This window comes from Sabethes cyaneus, chromosome 2 (genome assembly GCF_943734655.1).
Source record: "Sabethes cyaneus chromosome 2, idSabCyanKW18_F2, whole genome shotgun sequence".
NCBI classification, from domain to species: Eukaryota; Metazoa; Arthropoda; class Insecta; order Diptera; family Culicidae; genus Sabethes; species Sabethes cyaneus.
Window position 1 is genome coordinate 35147343 of NC_071354.1, and position 22602 is coordinate 35169944.

Below are 22602 nucleotides of genomic sequence, written 5' to 3' on the forward strand. Positions count from 1 at the left end.
CACCTAATAAATCCTGATCACTCATAGTTCACAGTTTGCCGATTATACCCTTGCTCTCAACGCAATGAGTATCGTTAAGTGATTCTACCGAAAAATTCGTCTCATCATACCAACAAGATACACACATCCGCTTGCATTTATTACTGTCCGACCGAAGTCATCTTGTCTGCGGCGGGTGGTATGGCAATGATATAAATTAATGCAGTGTTTACTGTTAATTTCTCATATTAAGGAAAACTCCGCTCGTGTCGTAATCGTTCGACAGGTTAAATATTTATACCTTTATCGTTTACGACGCTAATCCATGTCCATGTTTGTGTAGACGGCTCAAGGTCGCCAGCGTCGATGCTCAACCGCAAATTTGTACAACTTCATCAAAACAACAACAACAACCACAACATTATCGAATGTCCAAAAAGAGTCTCTCGCCAACGTAGCCGTACGTACGGTACAACCCTACAGAGATGTTTGTGTTTAAAAGTCACAGCTTTACCAATGTACAAAGTTTACCGATAGAAACCGAGAACTGGTTTTTCTTTTTTTTGAAACCAACCACATGCGAATTTTGTGCATATTTACTCTTCCCAGAGCACTACGCAGAGGTTACCATAGCGAACAAAAAATGTTGACTTGATTCGTTTCGGTCTCGATAACGTAACGTCCACGTCTATTGCTAGGCAGTCAAATCGGAGGAGTCTTGGTTTATGGAAACGAAGTTTAAAAAAAAGTGTTATCATTGACTTTTTGACATACGTATTATGACTATGAGTATAAAAATGGTTGGCTAAAATGAGAATCTGAACATGATTTGGCTCTATTCCATGTTTCTTACTACACTTTCTCGAGACCGAAAATACGCCCATGATCGGTTGTAAGTATTCCTAATATGGAAGTAAACGTTGTTTGACGGCTGGATATGGTCGAAAAACGGTCGAATAAAATTGGCAAAAACAGAAAACAGCGATACTTCATCGAGTTAGGTAGTGGTTAGTTTAATAAATCTATTTGCTAAATATTCAACTTTTTAGGAATAGACTTATGAATGCTACATCTCACTTCAATTGAAATTCATAAGTTGTACAGCAGTGAAAATCTGGAGTATGCAAAAAAGATTTGGTTTATTTCAACGAGCTTGCTTCAGTTATAGCAGGATATGGACTGTACTAACAGAGGTGAAACTTCCTACACTCAAGTACTTTTTTTACACGGTTTAGTTTTTTGAGTATTAAGAACGGGGTAACTTAGAGACCATTAATTTATTTCTCAATACATTTGGGAGTAGATCGACATTCCTCACGTAGATTGTAAATAGTTCCTTGGCTGCACCGTTTTCGAGTAATCGAAAAAAACAAACCGTGTAAAAAAAAGTCTTGAGGGTAACTTCTCGCGTATTATGTGTAAAGGGCTTATGTGTAAATGAAAGATTCTTTTTTTGTCTCCTCTCTGACGCTTTTCACGGCGACATAAATGCATTCCAATGTAATTTTTCCCAATCAACAACAGTGGCGACTCGTGGTGGTTTAGCTTACCTGTTCAACCAGCGAAAAATACAAATTAATACGCAGCTTTTTTTATTATCGAAATTCTATATTTTATTCATAAAACAAACATCAGAGGTATTCACGTAGCGCTTGCTATGTTTGCGTAAACGGTGTATTTCGTGTATATGCTGCCGCATTTCGCATAGCAGTTCCGGTTTCTATGGAAGCGGCAGAGTAGCGGCAGTATAAATACGCAATACTCCGAATACGCAACATAATAAGCGCTACGTGAATACCCCTATTATTCAAATAACAGCGGAATACGGCGGTTTACTTTACCAGCAAACTCGTCTCTGAATTTTAACTACGAACCTAAGACTTTCCGATCAATTTACCTATTGAACCAAATTCAAGAATAATTACCACACGCACCACAAGCAATATGCGTAGGTTGTTCAATGCTAAAGATGAACGAGTTAATGAGAAAATTTTGCGAATAATGCATACCATCCCCTTCGTACCAATACATTGTTCCTGGTGCTAATCTCTAAAGCAACGTTCAAGCGTCGTATTGAACGTTTTGCTCATAAGCTTCGTGACTAGATAAGATGGAATCAAAGCGCAGGCTATAGGAATATGTGGTAGTAAGTTGTTCAATGCTGAAGATGAACGAGTAATGAGACAATAATGCGCCCGCGCTTTCGAGTAAAAGCTGTTTCACATTCTCTTTTTATCTCCTTCGTACCCAGAATCAACACCAGGAATAATGTGTTGGTATATGCTTGTGCATTGAGATCAAAGCAACGTTCAAACGTCGTGTTGAACGGTTTGCTCAGCAGCTTCGTAAACTAAACTAATAATTTACCGAATTATTCGTATTGCATATGCGTCGGTTCAAACGAAATCATGAACTAATGATGAAAAAAAATTATGTCGGGTTGAATTTTGTTGCCTGTCCTATGAACAGGTTGAACATGCGGACGAGTCGCCACTGATCAACAACTAGCTTATACCGTCAGCAATCATTCCATGCAAAATAAATCCATTCAAGTACATTGGAATCGTCGTGATAAGCGAAAAACCCATGAGCTTCAAAAGATAGCGGCTCGGACAATGTCCTCGTATAAGACCAGTAAAATTGCTTAAATCTTTCTTTGAAAGTTCCAGAATTTTGCGAGTCCTGTTTAGAGAGATAGACCGTTTGCACTGCATAGCAATGAAAGTATCATTCCAATTTGCTTCCACTTTCGTACATTCCCATGCTTTTAGCTCCATTTTTAAAGCGGAAGCAGATAAGCCACAGAAGCTCAGGTCCTACAAATTGGTCAGAGTTGCTTGACTATCGAATATGATACATATATTTGAATGTCTATAGTTTCTGTGCTAGCACATAATAGAATGCTCTAAAATTGCTAGATTTTCAGCTTGGAACACAATTGGCCGTCTACCCATAGGTGTCAATCCCTATTCCTGTCTATTCCTGGACCAGTTAATCCTGTCTTGTTACTTGATTGTCCATGTTGACCCTGGTTATGCTGTATCCAGGAGTTACAATGTTAAACACCCCCGACAATCCTAAATTGGACGTCAGCAGTTTGATACCTGATGACCGTCCAGAGGTCTTGTAAAAAAATCTGCCAGCTGATTACGAGTACCGATAGACTTAGATTCCTGATGAAGAGCTGTTTCATATCAATAAGTTTGTCTTCTTCCTTTTGAGATTCTCAGGCATGCAAACGCAACCTTTATTGCCCACGTAGATTTGATATCAAAAGATCATCAACATATAGGATGTCATACTATACAGCTCGTCACCTGATGTGTAGGTAGTACACCTGATGTGTAGGTAGTAGTCTCGCGTTGACCGGATGAAACCCATCTCTTCAATTCCGTTAGGAAGCTGCTAATTCCAACACCGAGGCGATTGCTGTAATCCGTAATCCGTTCAGATAATCATGATGAAAAGCTGTTTTCACAGGAAGAAACCTTCGTGAACATCTACTGCTAAACCTATTCTAATAATTGTAACCTTGTCACTGGAGCATACATTTCTTCATAATTCAAGACCTGTTGCTGCAAAAACCCGTGCGCGACAAATCAAGCTTTGTAACGTCCACTCGTCCTTGTTCGTCAGTGGGCCAAGAGACCAGCTTCCAAACCTGTTCGCCATCCATTGAATGCAGTTCATCTTTGACAGCTTTCAACCACTTGTCTCGGTCCTCCCGTATCAGGACGTCGCTCTCTTTCAATGTCCACGCTTCGTGACCGAAGAGTACCACCTGCAGAATTAGCGTCTTATAGAGCGCGAGTTTTTGTAGGGAGTTGTAGGCTACGGGACTTCAGGTGGCTACGTAATCCGTAGAAAGCCCTGTTGGCAGCCGCTATCCGCCTTTTTACTTCACGGCTCACATCGTTGTCACATGTCACTACCGTACCAAGGTAAACCAATTCGTCGACCACTTCAAAAGTATCTCCATCTATCACCACCGCAGTTCCAACACCCGAAGGGCTACCACGTTCTCTACCAGCCACCATATACTTTGTTTTGGTAGAATTTATGATAAGCCCTATCCTCGCAGCTTCCTCCTTAAGATTTTTTTCATGGGAACCTGACCATGCGACCATTAGTTAGATCTATTGTGGAATACTCCGAGTTGCTGTTTGAATAATTAGTTCGTTCCATCACCATGAGTCAGAGTGTTGGTCACCCTATGAATTTACATTTCCCCCCAAGAAGGTATTACTTCCTTAATGAATTTCAGTACCTTTTTTGTTTCAGCAGACCATATCTCGCTAGGCGTTAGAACGCCCTCTCCGAGACTACGCAGTCTTTGTTGAATTAGAGCGCTGCATTGACACAGTATATGTTCTGAGGTCTCGATCTCAAAATTACAGAATCGACATATATCATCTGTCAGCTTACCTATATTTTTAAGGTGATATCTGTTCGGACAGTGTCCGGTTAAATGACCGGTCAGCGTACTCAGATCCACTTTATTCAAACTGATTAAGCTGCGTGTGATGCTTTTGCATGGCGTAATGAAACGCTTTGATTGTCGTAATGTTGGAACAGCTTTCCAGTCCTCATCAATCGTTGATGATTCCCAGACTTTGAGCTCAGCTTTTACGCAGGCTGTAGACACCCCGCAGAATAGCTCAGGTCCAACGAATTCAGTTGAGGAACCAATTCTCGCTAAGAGATCGGCCTTTTCATTTTTTTTCTATACCGGCATGACCGGGACCCAGTATAAATTAACATTGTTAGTTAAAGCCAATTGTCTTAGGGAAAGGATGCATTCCCAAACCAGCTTTGACTGGCATGTATATGCCTTTAAGGCATTTAGAGCTGCTTGACTATCAGAGAAAATACATATATTGGCAAGTCTGTATTTCCTAGTCAAGCAAATGTTTGTACAAGTACAAATGACATATATTTCTGCTTGCAAGACTGTGGGCCACTGTCCCATTGGAATTGATGTGTCGATAACCCCAGCTCCTGTAGATTTGCCAATTTTAGAACCATCGGTGTAAAACAGGAGTGATCCCGGACGAGGCTTAGTACCACCTTCTTCCTATAATCTGCGATCGGTTTCGATTACTTTGAAGGGTATATCAAAGTTTGTCCTAGCTTCCAGCCAGTCTTCGTTCATTATTACCAGCGTGTTCAGTTGAAAATCTCGGAGGATTCGTAGATGTCCATTGAGATCCCCATCTTGAAAATGTTTAACGCGCCTAAGCCTAAGAGCACCTTTTTCTGCTTCAAGTAGTACGAATTGGTGCAACGGTAGAAAATATAAAAGAGCATCTAGTAGCGCTTTGGAAGGTGTGCTGGTCATTGCTCCAGTTATTGAAGAGCACGCCATACGTTGTAGCTTTCCAAGCATTTTTTGAGCTGTTATTTGTGTAGTTTTAGGCCACCACAATAGCGAAGCATATGTTAGCCTGGGTCTCACAATTGCCGAATAAATCCAGTGAATCATCCGCGGTTTAAGTCGCCACTTTTTGCAAAATGTATTGCTGCAAGCCCAAAGAGCATTGTTTGCTTTTGAGATTGCATACTCTAGATGATCGTTCCAATTTAGCTTATGGTCAAGTATAACACCCAATTATTTTGTACGTTTGCATTGCTGCAATTGGACTCCCCACAGCTGCAGAGCTGCAATAATGTATTTCCTTTTTTCTTGTAAATGGTATTATGACTGTTTTAGAAGGGTTAATACTTAGTCCTTCCAAGTCATACCATTTAAGTGTGTAGTTCAGGGCAGATTGCATTCTATTGGAAATAGTATGTTCATACTTTCCCCTTACTAAAATTGTTATATCATCAGCGAATCCTATGACTTCCTAGCCTTTTTCAGCCAATTTATTTAGAAGATCATCGACTACTAGGGACCACAGCATAGGAGATAGGACTCCCCTTTGAGGGCAACCTCTGGTTGGTTTTATCGTTAAAGTAGATCCTCCTTAAGATGCGTGTATGCTTCTCCACAGCTTTACGGTTAACACCGATGATATCGATGTCGTCCGCGAACCCTAGGAGCATCGAAGATTTTGTGACGCTTCTCTGCACGCCGGCCCTTCGAATAGCACCTTCTAATGCCATGTTGAACAGCAGTTGGACAGAACAGAAGTTCGATAGTCCGTCACCTTGCTTCAAACCATCTAACGTCACAAACGAGTCCGATGTCTCACCCGTTATCCTGACGCTTGGTTTTGAACGATACGATCAAGGGTAGCACGTATCAGCCTAATCAGAGTTGTAGGAAAACCATGCTCAAGCATAATTTGCCACAGCTTGTTTCGTTTAACTGAATTGTACGCCGCCTCGAAGTCTATTGACAAATGATGAGTCTGCAAGTTGAATTCCCGGAATTTATCGAGGATCTGTCGCAAGGTGAACATTTGGTCCGTCGTGGAGCGTCCCTCTCGAAAACCGGACTGGTATTCGCCAACAAAGGTTTCTTGCAACGGCCTCAGTCTGAGAAACAGGATGCGGGAGAGGATTTTGTATGCAGAATTGAGGAGAGTAATGCCTCGATAATTGCTGCATTCGAGTCGATGGCCCTTTCTGTAAATTGGGCATATGTGACCTTCCAACCAGTCCGTAGGTAATTTCTCCTCAGTCCATACCTTTAGATAACCTGATGGATTGCACAATACAGCCGTTCGCTCCCGACTTTCAAAAGTTCGGCAAGGATGCCGTCCTTTCCAGCTGCTTTGCCGTTTTTCAGCTCTCTCGCTGCTTTCTTAACCTCGTCCAAAGTTGGCGGACACAGCTTGTCCATCATCCTCAATCGTTATCCTGTTTCTGTTGATCGTTCCATCTTGTTCATCATTCAACAATGCATCAAAATATTGTTTCCAACGCCTAGCCATCTCCGATCTTTCAGTAATCTGGTTCCCCTCCTTGTCGTTGCACATAACAAGAGTTGGCACGGTCCGGTTCCTGGTTCCGTTGATCGTATTAAAGAAGCTTCTCGTATCGCGCAAGAACGCGATCCCAGTGCTGACGTTTCTTACGACGGTGAAGTCTCTTTTCGACTGCTCTAGCATCTCGGTATCTCTCTCTGCTCTGGCGTGCACCGTTGCAGCCAAAATGTGACTTCTGGCTCGATTCTTCTCATCAGTCACTCGATGGCACTCTGCGTCAAACCACTCACTGGAAGTGGCTGCAGCAGTAGTACCCAACACTTCCCGCGCTGTAGTACTGGTCGCGTCGTGAATGTGTCTCCACTGTTCGTTCAGGTTCTCTCCGAGATGTTCACCGATCCGCTCATCAGTCTTCCGAGAGTACTCTGCAGCAACTCCATCCACTGATAACCACCGAATGTTCAGTCGTATCTTCCTCGTTGACTTCGATTTGAATACGTTGGACAACCGGGTACTACAGATAACCATTCCTCTGGCTACAGCGAAGTTGATTAGCCTCAGGCCACTGTCGTTTGTGGTAGGATGGAGGCTTTCTCTACCAATAACGGGACGAAAGAACTCTTCACGTCCGACCTGTGCATTTGTATCCCCGATGACTATCTTTATGTCATGTCTTGGGCATTCTCTATATGTCCTGTCGAGAAGATCACAGAACGCCTCTTTTACGTCATCGGGCTTGTCGTTCGTCGGTGCGTACACATTTATCACACTGTAGTTGAAGAATTTGCCCTTAATTCTCTACACGCATAGACGGTCATTGATGGGCCTCCACCTAATGACACGCTTCATTTGTTTTCCATGTAATATGAATCCGACTCCATGCTCTGCTTTATCGCCGCCACTGTAGTAGATGTGATACTTGAAGGTCGTGCCCGCAATAGGATCTACTGCGCGGAATTCACGTTCTCCCGTCTTCGGCCACCGCACTTTCCGGATGGCTGCAACCTCGACCTTCATCTTCTGCAACTCTCTTGCCAGGATACCCGCGCGTGCCGGTTCAAGTAGAGTCCTGACATTCCGATAGGTACAAGACATGTGTCCTGGCGTTTAAAAAATTTAATCTCAACCTTATCTAACAAAAAAGCAAAGCCGTGAACATAAACGTCTTTTCTAAGACTTGACCCTTCTTTATCGACAAACTTCACAGCCGGCTTTTAGAGTACGGGACAGTTACGGTGCTAGTGCAAGAATCCTACTGACGTTATCTAGCAGCACCGCCTAGCCGAGATTCGAATATACGACGACTGGCTTGTTAGACCAGCATCGTACCTCGTAACTAACTAAGCGGTTTGAGGAACCGCTGTTATATAGCTGTTCACGTTCAACTGTATCGTATGTTGTCCTGAAATCCACGAAAATCTGATTCGTGGGCACATTATACTCTTGACATTTCTGGGCGATTTGTCGGAGAGTAAAAATTTGATCCGTCGTAGTACGGGGCCCCATAAAGCCTGCCTGAAACTGCCCTACGAATTCTCTGGCTATTGGGGATAGACGACGCAACAAAATCTGGAAGAGCACCTTGTAGGGGGCGTTGACCAACGTAATGCCGCGGTAATAACTTGCAATCTAGCCGATCGCCCTTTTTGTAGATGGGACATACCACACTTTCTATCCACTCCTCCGGTAGAGTCTCCTCTTCTCAAATTCTTGATATTATCCAGTAAAGTGCCGTTGCTAGCGGTTCTTGGCCATTTCTGTAGAGTTCTGCCGGAAGTCGGTCCTCTCCGGCGACTCTATTATGCTTCAGCTGACCGATTTCTCACCGCATCTTTCAATACTTTTTTCTTCGCTTCCGTTGATGGAACATCTTCTGTTAGCACCTACCTGCATCAACATACATCTGGACACGAACGCTCCTATTATCAAATCCAATCTGCGATTTTCAGCGCGGGTTTTCGGAGAATATTTCATAAAAACGGAGCCTTTCTCCGAAAGCCCGCTCTGAGAATCGCGGCTAACACGCTGACAGACGAACAGCGTCACGCGCAGTATCTTGCAAGTCGTAAGGGCCTGCATAGTGTTGTCGTCCTGACAGTAAAAACAAGTTAGATTAAAATTTCTCGGTCGGTGGTTTCTATAGTAGACGGGGGAAGAGGCACAATTTGTGTCTAAAAATAGCCCAACCACATACGTCGCTACTTTAACAAGGGGTTTGCGCAGTCTCCTTTTGTCCAGCGCCCCTACGGTTCATAGATATACTCAAATCCGGTTATAATCTTAGATTATAGCTTGGTTCGACCCATGCACCTACCAGCATTGGACAAATGGAAGGAGTCATAACGACTACTTGTTAAGTGTATCTACCAAGCCCCCCCCCCACTCCAAAAAAAATGTTCATTACTTTTCTCCTACTGTCCCTCCATCAACTTTAAAACTACCGTTTCAAAAAAATATTAATTTTAATGCCTGACCGCATTTCAAGGTCAAACACTAAAAACACGAGTTTGGTCTAACATCAAAATACCTATCTTCTTGTTGACTTTAGTTCTTCAAGCTGTTACCACTAAAAGTCACTATTATTAGGCTAAACTTCAGATTTTGTACATTGAAATTTGAAGCGCTGGAACTAATTTTAAATAGAAGGAACGCATTTCAACGACCAAGGTGCTTTCTCAAGCAGTCCTAAATTTTACTGACGTATTCCAAACTTGTCCCAAATAGAGCTGCTGATAAAACAATAATTCACACAGCAAATTTTTTGAATGATTTACAATTATGGTTAAATGATTCAAGATAATGTTCATATCAAAATATTCTAACAATATAAACAAAATATTGCATTTTGAGCTCGTTTATTTTCAGCTGATTAAAATAGGCGACCTCTGATTAATCTGTTTTTTACCCTAACATAGATGAAATCTCTTAATTTCCCCCCAGAATGTTGCTTACTAATGGCCACGGTGTTTATACCAGTGACCCTGATTAGGATGTATCCAGAAGTTTCAACAGTTACAAATAATATCAAGTTAATAGGCCTCTAATAAACATTTCTATGTTTTTCCATTGGTAAAAACTCGCCAAGTGTTATTAATGTTTCACTCAATAGCAAATAAATGTTACCGCCATGTGCCTGCAATTGCTCATCGGCAGATTGGTCGCTGCCTCAGCAAATTTGGTGTGCCATCAGTTGACCCTGCAAAGCATTTTTTTTAAACGCATCATCCCCCGTTTATTGCACTCACTAAAGCACTGAAGGTCTTTCACGCAGTCTTTCGCTTTCGTGTGCGCAGGTTTTCTTGTTTTGAGAACTGTGTCGGTATCTACATTTTAATTACTCGAGATGGTATGTCTAAATTGTTTTATCAGCAAACGATTTTTTACTACTTCCCCTTCGGCTGGGAGACGTCACGCGTCGGCATGTATGCTAGGCACCTTGTAGTGATCTCAATACAAGTGGCTATGGCTATGGTTTGGTGGAAGCTTCTCTGTTTTCCGTACGGGGCTGTACAGTGTACCGTAGCCAACCTTGTAGGAAGGGACACGGTGCAAGTACATCGGTGGAAGTAGGTACAAAAATAACAAAGCATCACGAATGGAAGTTAAGCTGAAAAGCAACATAAAAAAACAGCAGATAGCTGTAAACTAGAAAAAAGCTGTCTACCCTGCCACCGAGATTAAAGGACGGGCTGGGCAACTGCGACCGTAGTAGGTATCTACGAGTGACATAGAAAAAAGGAAAGGCACAATTTAAATATCAACTTCCTGTTTCCTGCATTACGATGACGCCGCCAAGTAACTTAGTTCGCCTAATGCCGTCGTCCAGTTGCTATGAATGTACATCCAAGATAGACAAGCTGTTATCTAAGGGAGCACGGTATTGCTTCAGATAAACCTAAACCTGTTTACAAGGGGCCTGCTGCTGCCTGCTATAGGGTAGTGTTTAAGTCACCTCAAAGTATTGATTAAACACGGCCGAAGCGACATGCACCTGTATGAATTCATTCATGAAGCGATGTGGGTCATATGTGACCAGTTATATGTAGATATATGAGACTGTTTGGCGGACTCAGAAAATACCTTGTTGAGATTAATTGTTTCATGCTTATGTAAGCCTATTAGTTAACAATGTACGACAAATCTGAATCAGGATCATTTTAGATTGTTTCAGACGAATAACCCAGAAGGGAATAACACCTTCAATGAAAATAGAAAAGCGAAGACCAAAATTCATGTTACTGGTCATTTTTAGAATGGTACAAATATCTAATTTACCGAAAGGAGTATAATTGTTTGCTTTTCTACTTTCTATTTAAAATATACGAAGCCGCAACGTTTTGGTTTTATTCATTTCCGATTCAGGTCTGTTTTTCACTTGTTTGGCTTTATTTATTATTATAACTCCCCCACCGCATTAACGTACGTGCCCGAATGTCCGCTTGATTGATTTTACATATTGGTGGTTAAACAAAATGCTACTGGAGAAGAGACAGACAGACCCCCTTTCCCACACTGCAGGCAATGGGCCATGCACCTGATGGTATGAATAATAAACATAGGGTTGCAGCGGAGCAGATATTATCAAGCGCATGTTTATTGCTCTAGCCAGTCAGTCTGTCGACCAGGTTTTGTGGTTGTAGAGAGACACTAGCGACTACAGTGCACTTTCACTTATGTGCACCTCGAACTGTTTGTTTACCTCTCTTTATTGGACTTCGGAGTCCAGAGAGAATGTACCTACACGCAATAAAACATTATCGGAACGTTCTACTGTGGTAGCTGGGTTCGATAAATTATACCTACGCGGTCTGTGAGGTTCAAGGTTTAAATAGCTTTGATTGGTACATTGTTAGATCGGTATGTATTTAATGTATACTATAGCTAACGGTGATCGAGCCACGGTTAGATAGTTCTTATTTTTACAAAGTTGTACGGTAGGGTGATAGCAAAATCAACTAATTCACTTAGAGTTAAAAGTTTATGTTGGAAAAAATGCGACACACATCAAGTTAACGCCATAATAACAGATTATGCAGGCTGTAGGTTTTTGAAGTATTTTTTTACAATTTGGCAGAAGCACATTAACAATTGCAAAAAATGGTCGAAATAATAATCCTTATTACAGTACATACAACCGTAACCTCGAACTTACCGGTTAGGCAATCGACGGTAAACAAATTATTAAGCAAAGAAATTAAAAACAGATTCACGTCTATTCCTTTTTCTGGAGGCTGGTTTCTCCGCTCTGTCGCTCTCTATGCGCAAACACTTTTTTGCTTCTAATCATGTTTTGCCATATTTTAGTGTCAATTTGTTTGCACTATTAAACGGTAATTGCTATTTAATTTTAATTACTATTTAACAGTAAATACTGTTTGATTGCTTGTTGAAACATGACTATCAGCAGCTCATACTGCTTCGCTTTCGCAGTTAATAGCAAGCAAACAATTACAGCTAATGTTTAACCTTTTCAGCCTCAAAGTTTTACAGGCGCTATATTAAATTTTACTCTAATCTAATATATTAGATAACAATATCTCATTGCTTTTTTCTTTTGTAGTGGGGCTGAACCCACTGCACTCATTAGTTTGAGCTATTAAGGGGTGCCCCGTTTTTATCTATCACGCTTCAAACTTGTGTAAGCGTACAGGGCGCTATATCTGTGCATATTAACGCATATTAAATCTCGCATGTGCATAGTATTTTTCAATGTAAACTAATAAATTATGGTTGTTTATGATAGTACCATTAGCAATATATTAGATTTATAAAAAAGTTGTAATTTTCATCTTAATTTTCGTAATTACTATCAATTATCTAGTACACTAAATAAGAATTAGTAATCGATTATATTGGTATAAGACTGTAGGGGGAAAATACCAAATACCAGCGAGCATACAACTATGACTTATAACCCAAAGAATATAAATAATTGCAACGACAGAAGTAATTGAAGAAGATTACTTAAAAAATGAAATCTTTAAAATAGACAAAAACAATAACATCAATCAATGGGAGAGTCCAACAGGGTACTTGTTTGAAGTAGTGTGGTGCTTAGGGAGAGTGAAGTGGTCAACTTCCTAAGGTTAACCTAGGCCCGGATAACAACATATTGTGGATTGCGGATCCTTATCCCCACAGAGTCCTGTCATTAGAACCGGCCAAAATCTTGATATCTTTCATGTTGAGACTCGACCCTTCCAGTTCAGTCCAGTTTAACCAGAAAACCGTGTTCGTGCATTGTCTGCCATAGCTGGTCTCGATCGACTGTAAATTGTAATCGATCGTAAAAAGCAAAGCCTTGGGTGCGAACGTGTTTCTAAGATTTGACCCTTCTTTATCGATAGACTTCGCGGCCGGTTGTTAGAGTACAGGACAGTCACGGGGCTAGGGCTAAAATCCTACTGACTCTATCTAGCAACACCGCCTTGCCGAGATTCGAACATACGACATTTGGCTTGTTAGAATGACATCGTACCTCGAAGCTAACTGGGCGATTGTATCGTATGCTGTTTCGAAATCAATAAAGATATGGTGCATGGGCACGTTGTAGATCTGTCGGGTGATTAAAATCGGGTCCGCAGTTGCACGAGCCCCCATGAAGCTCACCTGGTTATTCCTTGGGAAACCCTGTGCTATCGGTGACAGCTGACGTAACAGGATCTGGAAGAGTACCTTGAAGGCGGCGTTTACCAGCGTTATGCCGCGATAGTTACAGCAGTCGAGTCGATCACGACGGGACAGACCACTCCTTGCATCCAATCGTCCGGTAGCTTCAACCCGTTGATCTCCTAGTTTGGTAAAAGGTAACATATTAGGCCCTACTTCCCTACGATGAAACTGAACCTTGTCGTGGTGTAGGGCTTTTTAACTAATCAGTAAATGAACAGCGGTCACGTTTACTTCTGAATGTGGGTGTATATCAAAATACTTTTGTGATTTCAAGTGGGACTCGGGGTAAAAATTTACCAAATGTAATTGTTGCGTTGTTCAGAAAGTGCTTTTATTCCGTTTAAGAATAAGGCCAGTATGAGGATCTCTGACAATAGATGAAGTTTTCTGGGATTCATCCCTATTTATCACAACTGTCACAAATATCTCCGAAAAATGGATTGATTGAGTTGGTCGGGGGCTTAGGGTTAGTAAGGGGATCTAAGCGGGATACCAGATCCGATTGGATGCCGAAGGACCACTCTGTAATGATTACGGGTAATAGCACTTCTTTGGTAGCAGATGGGAAAATTAGGTCAATTCGTGTCGCGTGTTCGAGTTTCGGCTAGGCGGTGCTGCTAGATAGAGTAGGATTTTTGCACTGGCCCCGTGGCTGTCCTGAGCTCTGATAGCCGCCCGCGGGCTCTGTCGATGGGAAGGGATCGAGTCTTAAAGAGACGTTTAAGCTCAGAGCTTTACAGCACTTTGGTCTCGAGGGTTGGAAGGCGGGGCGAGTCTCTATATTTTGAAGCTTCTGTCGACTACCGCGAACGTCCAGCTTGTGCTGCGCTCAATTTACTTTGTATCATGGGAATGCACTGTGAATGCTAAGGGGATGAAAGATTAAATTTGCCCTGATAAGTTGATAACCACTAATGCTCCGAAATTTGTCTTACCTATTGGTTCATTTGTGGTTGTTTGTGTTGGAAAACTGAAAGCGGGCGCGCGGTTGAAGACCGGTGTCAGGCGGGGCTGACGAATCCTCCACTTCTTCACTATACCACATATTGCAACTCGAGTGGTACAAAAAGTCCAAAGCACATTTACAAATTCGATCTATTATTTTTCTTCTCATCATCATCATTATCATCATGATCGTCATCATCATCATTATCATCATCATCATTATATTTAAAATATGACATTCCGGCCTTTGGCAGAGAGATCTTAGAGTCAGTTCGTGGAGTCCGCGCAGGGCCGAAACGCCTCCGCCTGCGGGTATAGGCGTGACGGCTATGCTTGGGGCTCTACCTGTGTTTTAGTGGGCGACAGTGCCTGTCTCGTCAGGTAGAACTGATGTTTGAGGTCCCTGACACTTTGTTGACATCACAAAAGGGCCCAGCGCAGAGTTTTATACGCTATTAAGCGACCAGTTGGATAACCCGAGAAAAAGGAAAAAAAATATTAGGCCCCTTATCTAACTTATGCTTTTTCCCCTTCACGTCCTTTTTCATTTTAGGGATACTATTAAACACCCTTGCTTTCTTCTGCCATTGCCTTCGTTTACAGCTTACAGTGCCTCTCTAATTGTTGAATACTGAGTGTGCGTGCCAAGTTACTTTAGCATCTAAGATTCGCCCCAGATGTTTAGCTGTTTTAGATGATTTTTTCTTTGTAGTGAAGTTTTTGGGAAATTAATGCTCTGGCCTTCCTTGGGTATGAAATGAGGAAGGCAACTAGGAAGAAGCGTCAAACGTAGCTCCCAAGCCCTCCCAAGCTTCTACTAAGCGCCACCACGCGGCCATACCCAGAAATACTCGAATTTATTACTGAGTGGTTGATATAGATATTGATTTATTTTCAGTCGTTGGGAGTATCTTTGCTAATAAAGGTTAAGTGATGCTCCGGACCCTCGGGGATGAACCAATGGTATTTAGACCAGAAGCCAGGTTGCAAGTGGCCATGGATATAGCGCCTTATTTTGTTCTGTGAAAATGGATTAGTCTACCAAAAATATTATTTTAAATAATATAACACTTGAAAATAAAGTCATGTGGTTTATTGGTTGCCTAAAACTACAGTTAGTTGTAAGGTTAGGAACTGAAAACCACACGACCCGCGCCTCCTAGCTTGGCTTCTCAACCATACAAATTGAAGTATTACCAGGTATGACCACGTGGAGGCGCTAAGTGGGATCTTGGGATTTTTCCTAAATGCCTTCCCCATTTCATATCCGTAAATCTGTCTTCTTTTCTGTAATCGCTATAAAGTGACACATGACACATGTTATTCTGCAAAATTTCCGCAGGTCAGGCAAGTTTTCCTGGCTGTAGAATAACGACAATGCCTTGCGTGAGTCATTTTCATTTATGAACGACGGAAATTAAGACGATTAGTCGACATAAACGTAGGGTATTTGGCTGGTAAGACTTCTTAATGGCAAAAAGCATTTAAATCAGGGGCACAGCCAGAAATTTTTCTTAGGGGGGGTTACATAGCCTAACCTTAAGAGGTTTATTCAGGAAATCATCATAAGCTTTTTTGGTTTATACTCCGGGTTCTTCATTTGACTTAAAAAAAAACAAATTAATATGAAAGAAGGTAAATGTTGAAATTGCACCTCCCAGTTGACATCGTGGTACGCCGTATATTCAAATCTTGGCTGGGAGAGACTATTAGTGTCAATAGGATCGAGTCCCTTCCAAGCGCGGCAAAAGTCGAGACAAGTTGACAGCTTAACCTGCATGCTTTTCAACATCGTCTTTGAGAAGATGATCCGGCGAGCAAAATCGAAACGAGAGACTCAATTTTCAGTGAAGGTATCAAACTTCTTCGCTACGCAGATGACTTTGATATTGTAGGCCGAAACTTCGCAACGGCGGAGGCCATCTGCGCTAGACTGAAAGCGGAGACTAGTAGGATTGAGCTAAAAGTAAATGCGTCGCAAACTAAATACATAATTGGTAGAGGCTTAAAAAGACGAACATGCTCTTTTCGTGGACGGTAATCGTTGGAATCGCTGGTGGCCGCGGTTAACACAAATAAGGAGATCCTGCGGCTTTGCCCTTCGCAAAACGCTTCCATCCGCTAGCAAACGATAGCCACCGTACGATGCTGACAAAGTACATAGCGCTTATTAGACCGGCAGTTTTTGTGGATTTGAAGATACTCAGAGCGGACAGCCCGCACTTGCGGACGATATTTAGCGGAGCAAAAGCTGGAAGCGAAGAGCGGCGTAGGTACACTAGAATTTCTTTTAAATTTGAATTAACGTCCACCCTTTTTTCGACCGATTGTTCTTACGTCCCACAATAGTGGACGTGAAACGAAATTTGCGTGTATATGAATCACGAGCTGCAGACACAACTTGGGGAGATTACTATCGGACATCTGGTAACGGTAAACTACGGTGGACCGGACAGTCATAAGGAATAAGTTTCTATTTAACAACCCCAAGCGCACCCAGAAAAGAGGGGCTCTACGTGCGAAATGACTCATCTTGGTCTTGCGTTTTGCGCCTTCTGAAACGCCTGGAAAATCGGCGACGAGTAACCCAAGATTGACTTGCATGCAGTCGACTAGTTGAATCAGCACGAGGTTTATGCTACTGACGACGACAACGAGAATCGTACAACTAATTCCGTAAATTTTCCTGTGCTCTAAGCAATTGGTAGCAGAAATTTCAAGCTTCAACGTGTAGAACAAATTTTCGTTCGGGGGGGGGGTTGGGTTGAACCCCCCCGTCGCCACGTCCATGCTTTAAATAGATCTCAGCTCACTTTGATTGATCGCGTGTGATAGACAACAAACTAAAATATTTAGAGAATGGTTTTCTCCTCTGTCGATATATGAATATGAGCCTTTGGGGGATATTTTAAGCGATACGTTCAGAATAGTCCGTCTTCAAAGTTTGACGGTGGGCACCACAATTTCCAATTACAAAACTTCTCCCGTGAACGCAGTTGGTTTGTTTCGAGTTTCTATTCAACGAAGAGCTTTTTATGGCTCTTACAAAAACGTTACGTAACTTGAAATCTTTATAGCACACAAAAACGGTTCGACGAGTAAATTCCAATAGTTCTGTATAAGTTTCGTAATGCTTTTATGGTTAAGGTAAAAATATTGTAGATTTCAGCTGCTTCTCTCAATAAAAACCCTTTCTTTTTAGTTTTTACGGCTGCCAATTTCAATGACTCAACGACGAAATTCGCATATGAACGATTGGTTGACTTTCGTTTGTACATCCTAGGCATGTTCCGACTGTAGTCAGCAGTCAGTACTTACTAGACCTGTCAACTGTAAAAAAATAGTCAATAGGCCTATTTCCGGTATTAATAACAAAGCATTTACTGCAACATAAAACATTTATTCACAACTGCTGGAGTCAGAATTGACAACTATATCGATGTTTAACAGCGAATTTAGTGGTTTATGCATCGGAAACAGTACGTTGTAGTAAAAAAAATCACTTTGAATAGCAATAAAACATACAACGATTTAGGTATGATGCATGTTTCCAAGTATTTCTTCGATCAGCTTACCAGTCCAGTCGCCAAATTCAGTGTTTCTTTCAGTGTACTTTCACTAAGGTCAAATATTGATCAACGTTTTGCAAAAATATTTTGAAAAGCACTATCCGACTGCGATTTGTAAGAAAAAGTGACTGCTTGGTGTTTCAAATATCCCCGTTTTACGGTACCCATAACTGTCGGCATCGACCATCGCGGTACATTTCGTTTCGTTGTTCTAAAAGTTTTATCGATGGAAAATGAGAAAACCTTAGACGATATTTAAAACCATTACCAGGTAGGAAATCAAAGCCTTGACGCTTGTAGTCTTGTACCTACTATTTAACACGCTCTCCGTGCAGTGATGATTTCTTTTGTATGAGATTTTTACTTCCCATTTCAGTGCTTTCTACTTTTGCAGAGTTGAAAATTGAATTGGTGAATTTAATACGTTGAAGAACGCTGCTTGTTTATTTCAACGATTCTGATGATGTCACATAAAAATGATAGTCACGGAGTATGCTTACGGTAGTAACATTTACCATAATTCCAGTACCTACTATCGCATTATGTCTGACTGTAACCGGGGGTGGCACAATACTAAACAGTTATAGTTTTCTTTGGTGACAATCAGCTCGAGACACGGACACGCCTAAACAAGGCATTGTTTCTTCATTTTGCCGGCTAAAACCTATTGTAGCTATTAAGTGTTTCTACCTAATTACGCTTTGGGCTGAGAAAAGTACCCCTGCATTGAGTATTCTGTAAGAAAGTAACGCGACACGTTTTGGATGAATGATTCCGGAATTAATACAACGCGGAAAAGACTGGTTCAACAAATTGCAGTAGGTTGAGCTCGTACAGGAACATACAATTGAATTTGGAAGCATTTTGCTATATCTTATGGAACAATCGATGGTGACTATTTTTTCAGATCGACAATAGCCCGATGAAGATGAAGCAGGTTCCGCCGAACGTTTTGCAGCTGATAAAGTTGTGTTTTTTGCTTTGGTTTCGTTTCGTGGACTGTTGCTATACTTAATATTCGAATCTTTGGATACTATGGTAAAAATCGGGATTGGTTTTCTAACAAAGGTAACATACAACAAAGATTTTTCTGCATATTTTATTTCTTATGGGTGTGGTTGGAACGTAAAGGTCTTTTCTGCTGCAAATGTGAACAACGTATTTATATGTCGCCCGCCAGTAGGTATTCAGACTGTTCAGCTTTAAATGCACGTGACTTGAATTCGACTCGGAATGCGAAAGCTTTCTGATGAGTTGCTTGAATGGATACTAATTGGATTTGTGATGCGCTAGCTCCTGCTGCATAGAGCAGTCTAGCGGTTGAATGGTTTGTATAGCGAGAACAAACAATGAAGATGAATAAAAGTTTTTGTTTTTTTCGTGGCATGATAACACCTGTTCATGGCATAATTTCATGTCTATGTCTAGAAACAATAATGCTGGCACAGACTAGTTTTTGAGGCTAGGCTGTTGGTTACGTGTTTTCACGTTGAATTCAGACGCTTTGTTTGCAACATGAATGTATGGTGTGTTTTTTGTTTTTAACAGTTATCATTACAATTGTATATCTTTCTTTATTAACATCAATCAATTAGTCAATTAGCAGTAGGTACATTGGGAATTTACTTATTTCGGGCGATGGTAGTTCCTTCCATAATTCCCTAGTTCCTTCTCCAACCGCTTGAGCACTAGTGCTTGGGAATAACACTAGTCCAGTGAAAGTTGGAATCTAGCCTGAAAGTTATTATTGCTGGTCATGACTATCTTTACTTTACCGTTGCTTGCAAACATCGAAAGTAAGTGGTGATGTAGTATTTACCTTATAGAGGTCTCGGCTTCAGCGATTCTCCCAAAAATATCACGGAATTGGAAAGAGTTGAGCATCTCAACACACGCAAGTCGGTTTCAACTTGGTCGAGCCATTTAGCATATTGGGCTCATCTGGTCCTGGTGCCCGTGGGGTTCTAGAAGAGAACGGACTTAACCGCACAGTCGTCCGGCATCCTTGCGAGGCAGTCATAGCCGCAAAACCTTTCGTTTAGATACGGCAAGTGCACGTATGTCTTCCGTAAACAAAATAACTGTCTTAAGTCGTAGGAGGCTTCCGATTTGATTAGCGTTTAGTGCATCGTCAGCTTTGTGCGGCGGCATGTGCTCCTTGATCGAGGTGTCCTGCAGAGGGGAAAGTAGGCTCCACTTCCAGCATGAATGCGCCATTGAATCATTCTTTCTCGTTCTTGTCAGCGGTAAGCACAGATCTCAAATATACCCCAAATATATTTGATTTTAGACGCATTGATTTCTAACCAAACTCTCCTAGTCTACGTTTTTAGTCTGGCGTAGATGGCCTCTAACGTCTCAAGGTTTGTAGTATAGAAATGATGTCGAAGACGTCTGCGAAGGCTACCAGGTGGCTACACTTGCTGAAGATCGTTCCTCTCGTTTCAATACCACCCACTCGCCGGATCACATACATATTCTTCCATCCCTTTGCCGCAGCCCACTACACGATTCGAAAGAACTCAAGATTGCCCGTTGCGAAAACCGTACTCGTGCATTATCTGCCGAAGCTGTTCGAGCTCGACTATATCGTACGCTGTCCTGAAATCCACGAAAATATGATGTGTGAACACGTTGAACTCCCGACATTTTTGGAGGATTTGTAATTTGTATATTTCGGAGAGTAAAAATTTGATCTGTAGTAGCACGAGCCCCCATAAAACCTAATTGGTACTGCCGTACGAATTCTCTTGCTCTTGAGGATAGACGACGTATTTACAGCAATCTAGCCAATCGTCCTATTTTGTCGATGGGACGAGCTGAACCTTCCGTCCACTCTCCCTTTTTTTTAATACCCTCCTCTGACCCCCACACCACAGAGCTCCGAATGAGACCCCCCCTGGTAGTGGACACATACAAAAAATAAAATATAAGAAAATAACAACGCGGAGTATTTAGCTAAACAAAAAAACAAAGTGAAATCCCAATGGAACTTAGTTCCTTCGAAGGGATTCACGTAAAACTGTAAAACAAAAAAAAAAACAAAAAAAAAGCAAATAGCTTTATAGTGAAGTCGTTTGTGGCACAGATAAGTTACTTAAACTACTATATAATCGAGATGCAGGGAAAAAAACTAGCAGAAGCCAGAAAAAAACCTACATGTATAAATGGTTGACACGTTAAATAATATACTCATTTACATTCCTTATTATATTGTTGGTTGGTAGATGGTCTGCTTCTTAATGTCATTCTCATTCGAATGTCTAGTATAGCGATAGTTTCGCCTGGTCGTAAATATAATATTACTACGGAAAGTTCGGTCATGTGAGGCAATATGTACAAACATGATAGTTTGAGACTCGCGCAATCCTAAGATGGGTATAATTTTATGAACTAAGCATGTATACAGCGAATACGTCGAGAATAAATGCAGTAAATTGAAAATTATTTTTATAGATCTGTTTTGCAAGGTTTGAATCTTTTTAAGTTTTGATTTAGCAGCGTGACCCCAGACAATGACTAAATACTGAAATATAGAGTGGATACACGCATAATAAAATTTTAGTAGTGATTTATGCGGCACGAAGCAGCGTACTCTTTTCATAAGCCCACATAGCGACGAAACTTTGCTGGAAACATGTTTAATATGAGTGCCTCAGGAAAGACAAGAGTCTGAATGCAGTCCTAAATACTTAAAAGACACAACTTTTTCAATACTCAAATTGCCGACGAGCGGATCAGGATGTTGACAGATTTTTTTTCACGACGAGTGAAAAAGCATGTATTTTGTTTTCGATAGGTTTAACGAGAGTTGATTACCATTAAAAAATTCAATAAGAGTTGATAAATCCGATTCTATGTCTTTTACTATGGACTGAACATTAGCGCGAGGGTAAAACAATGCCGTATCGTCCGCAAACAGTTTAGGTATGCCTTGAAGTTGTAAGTTTCCAATATCATTAATGAAGACCAAAAACAATAGAGGACCTATGTTACTACCTTGCGGAACTCCAATGTCAATCGATCGTAAAGTGCTATGAACACCGTTAATAGCAACAAATTGTTTCCGGTTTGTTAGATAGTTTTTCATCAAGTCATTAGCGACTCCTCTAACTCCATATCGCTCAAGTTTTTTAATAGAATTTCATGATTTATGGTGTCAAATGCTTTTTTAAGATAAATAAACCACCTACGATTTTTTTGTCGTCAATTTCTTCTATCAACTTATCAACAAGTTCTATAATGGCGGTTGATGTTCCACATCCTTCCCAGAAACCATATTGAAACTTGTACAGAACATTATTAGCACAGAAAATGTTTACAAGCCGGTTTGTTAACAGTTTTTCCATGATTTTGTTCAAAACTGATAATGTTGAAATAGTGCGATAGTTAGAGGGATTAGAAGTATCGCCAAATTTAAATACAGGCGAGACTTTTGCAATTTTAAAGACGTCGGGATAAGCCCCGGTTTCTATTATTCTGTTGAAGAGCTTCGCGATTATCTCGGAAAATGGACGTACGTTGGCTTTTATCAAGTCTGCTGGTAGATTTTTTTTTGTATGGGC

The 22602-nt window shown here is 41.2% G+C and overlaps 1 protein-coding gene across 1 annotated transcript in view; it reads left to right on the top strand.

Moving 5' to 3' along the window:
- Positions 1-22602, top strand: part of LOC128733471 (serine/threonine-protein kinase PAK mbt) — a 33739-nt gene that overhangs the window by 1455 nt on the left and 9682 nt on the right. The gene's annotated exons all lie outside the window — the stretch shown is intronic.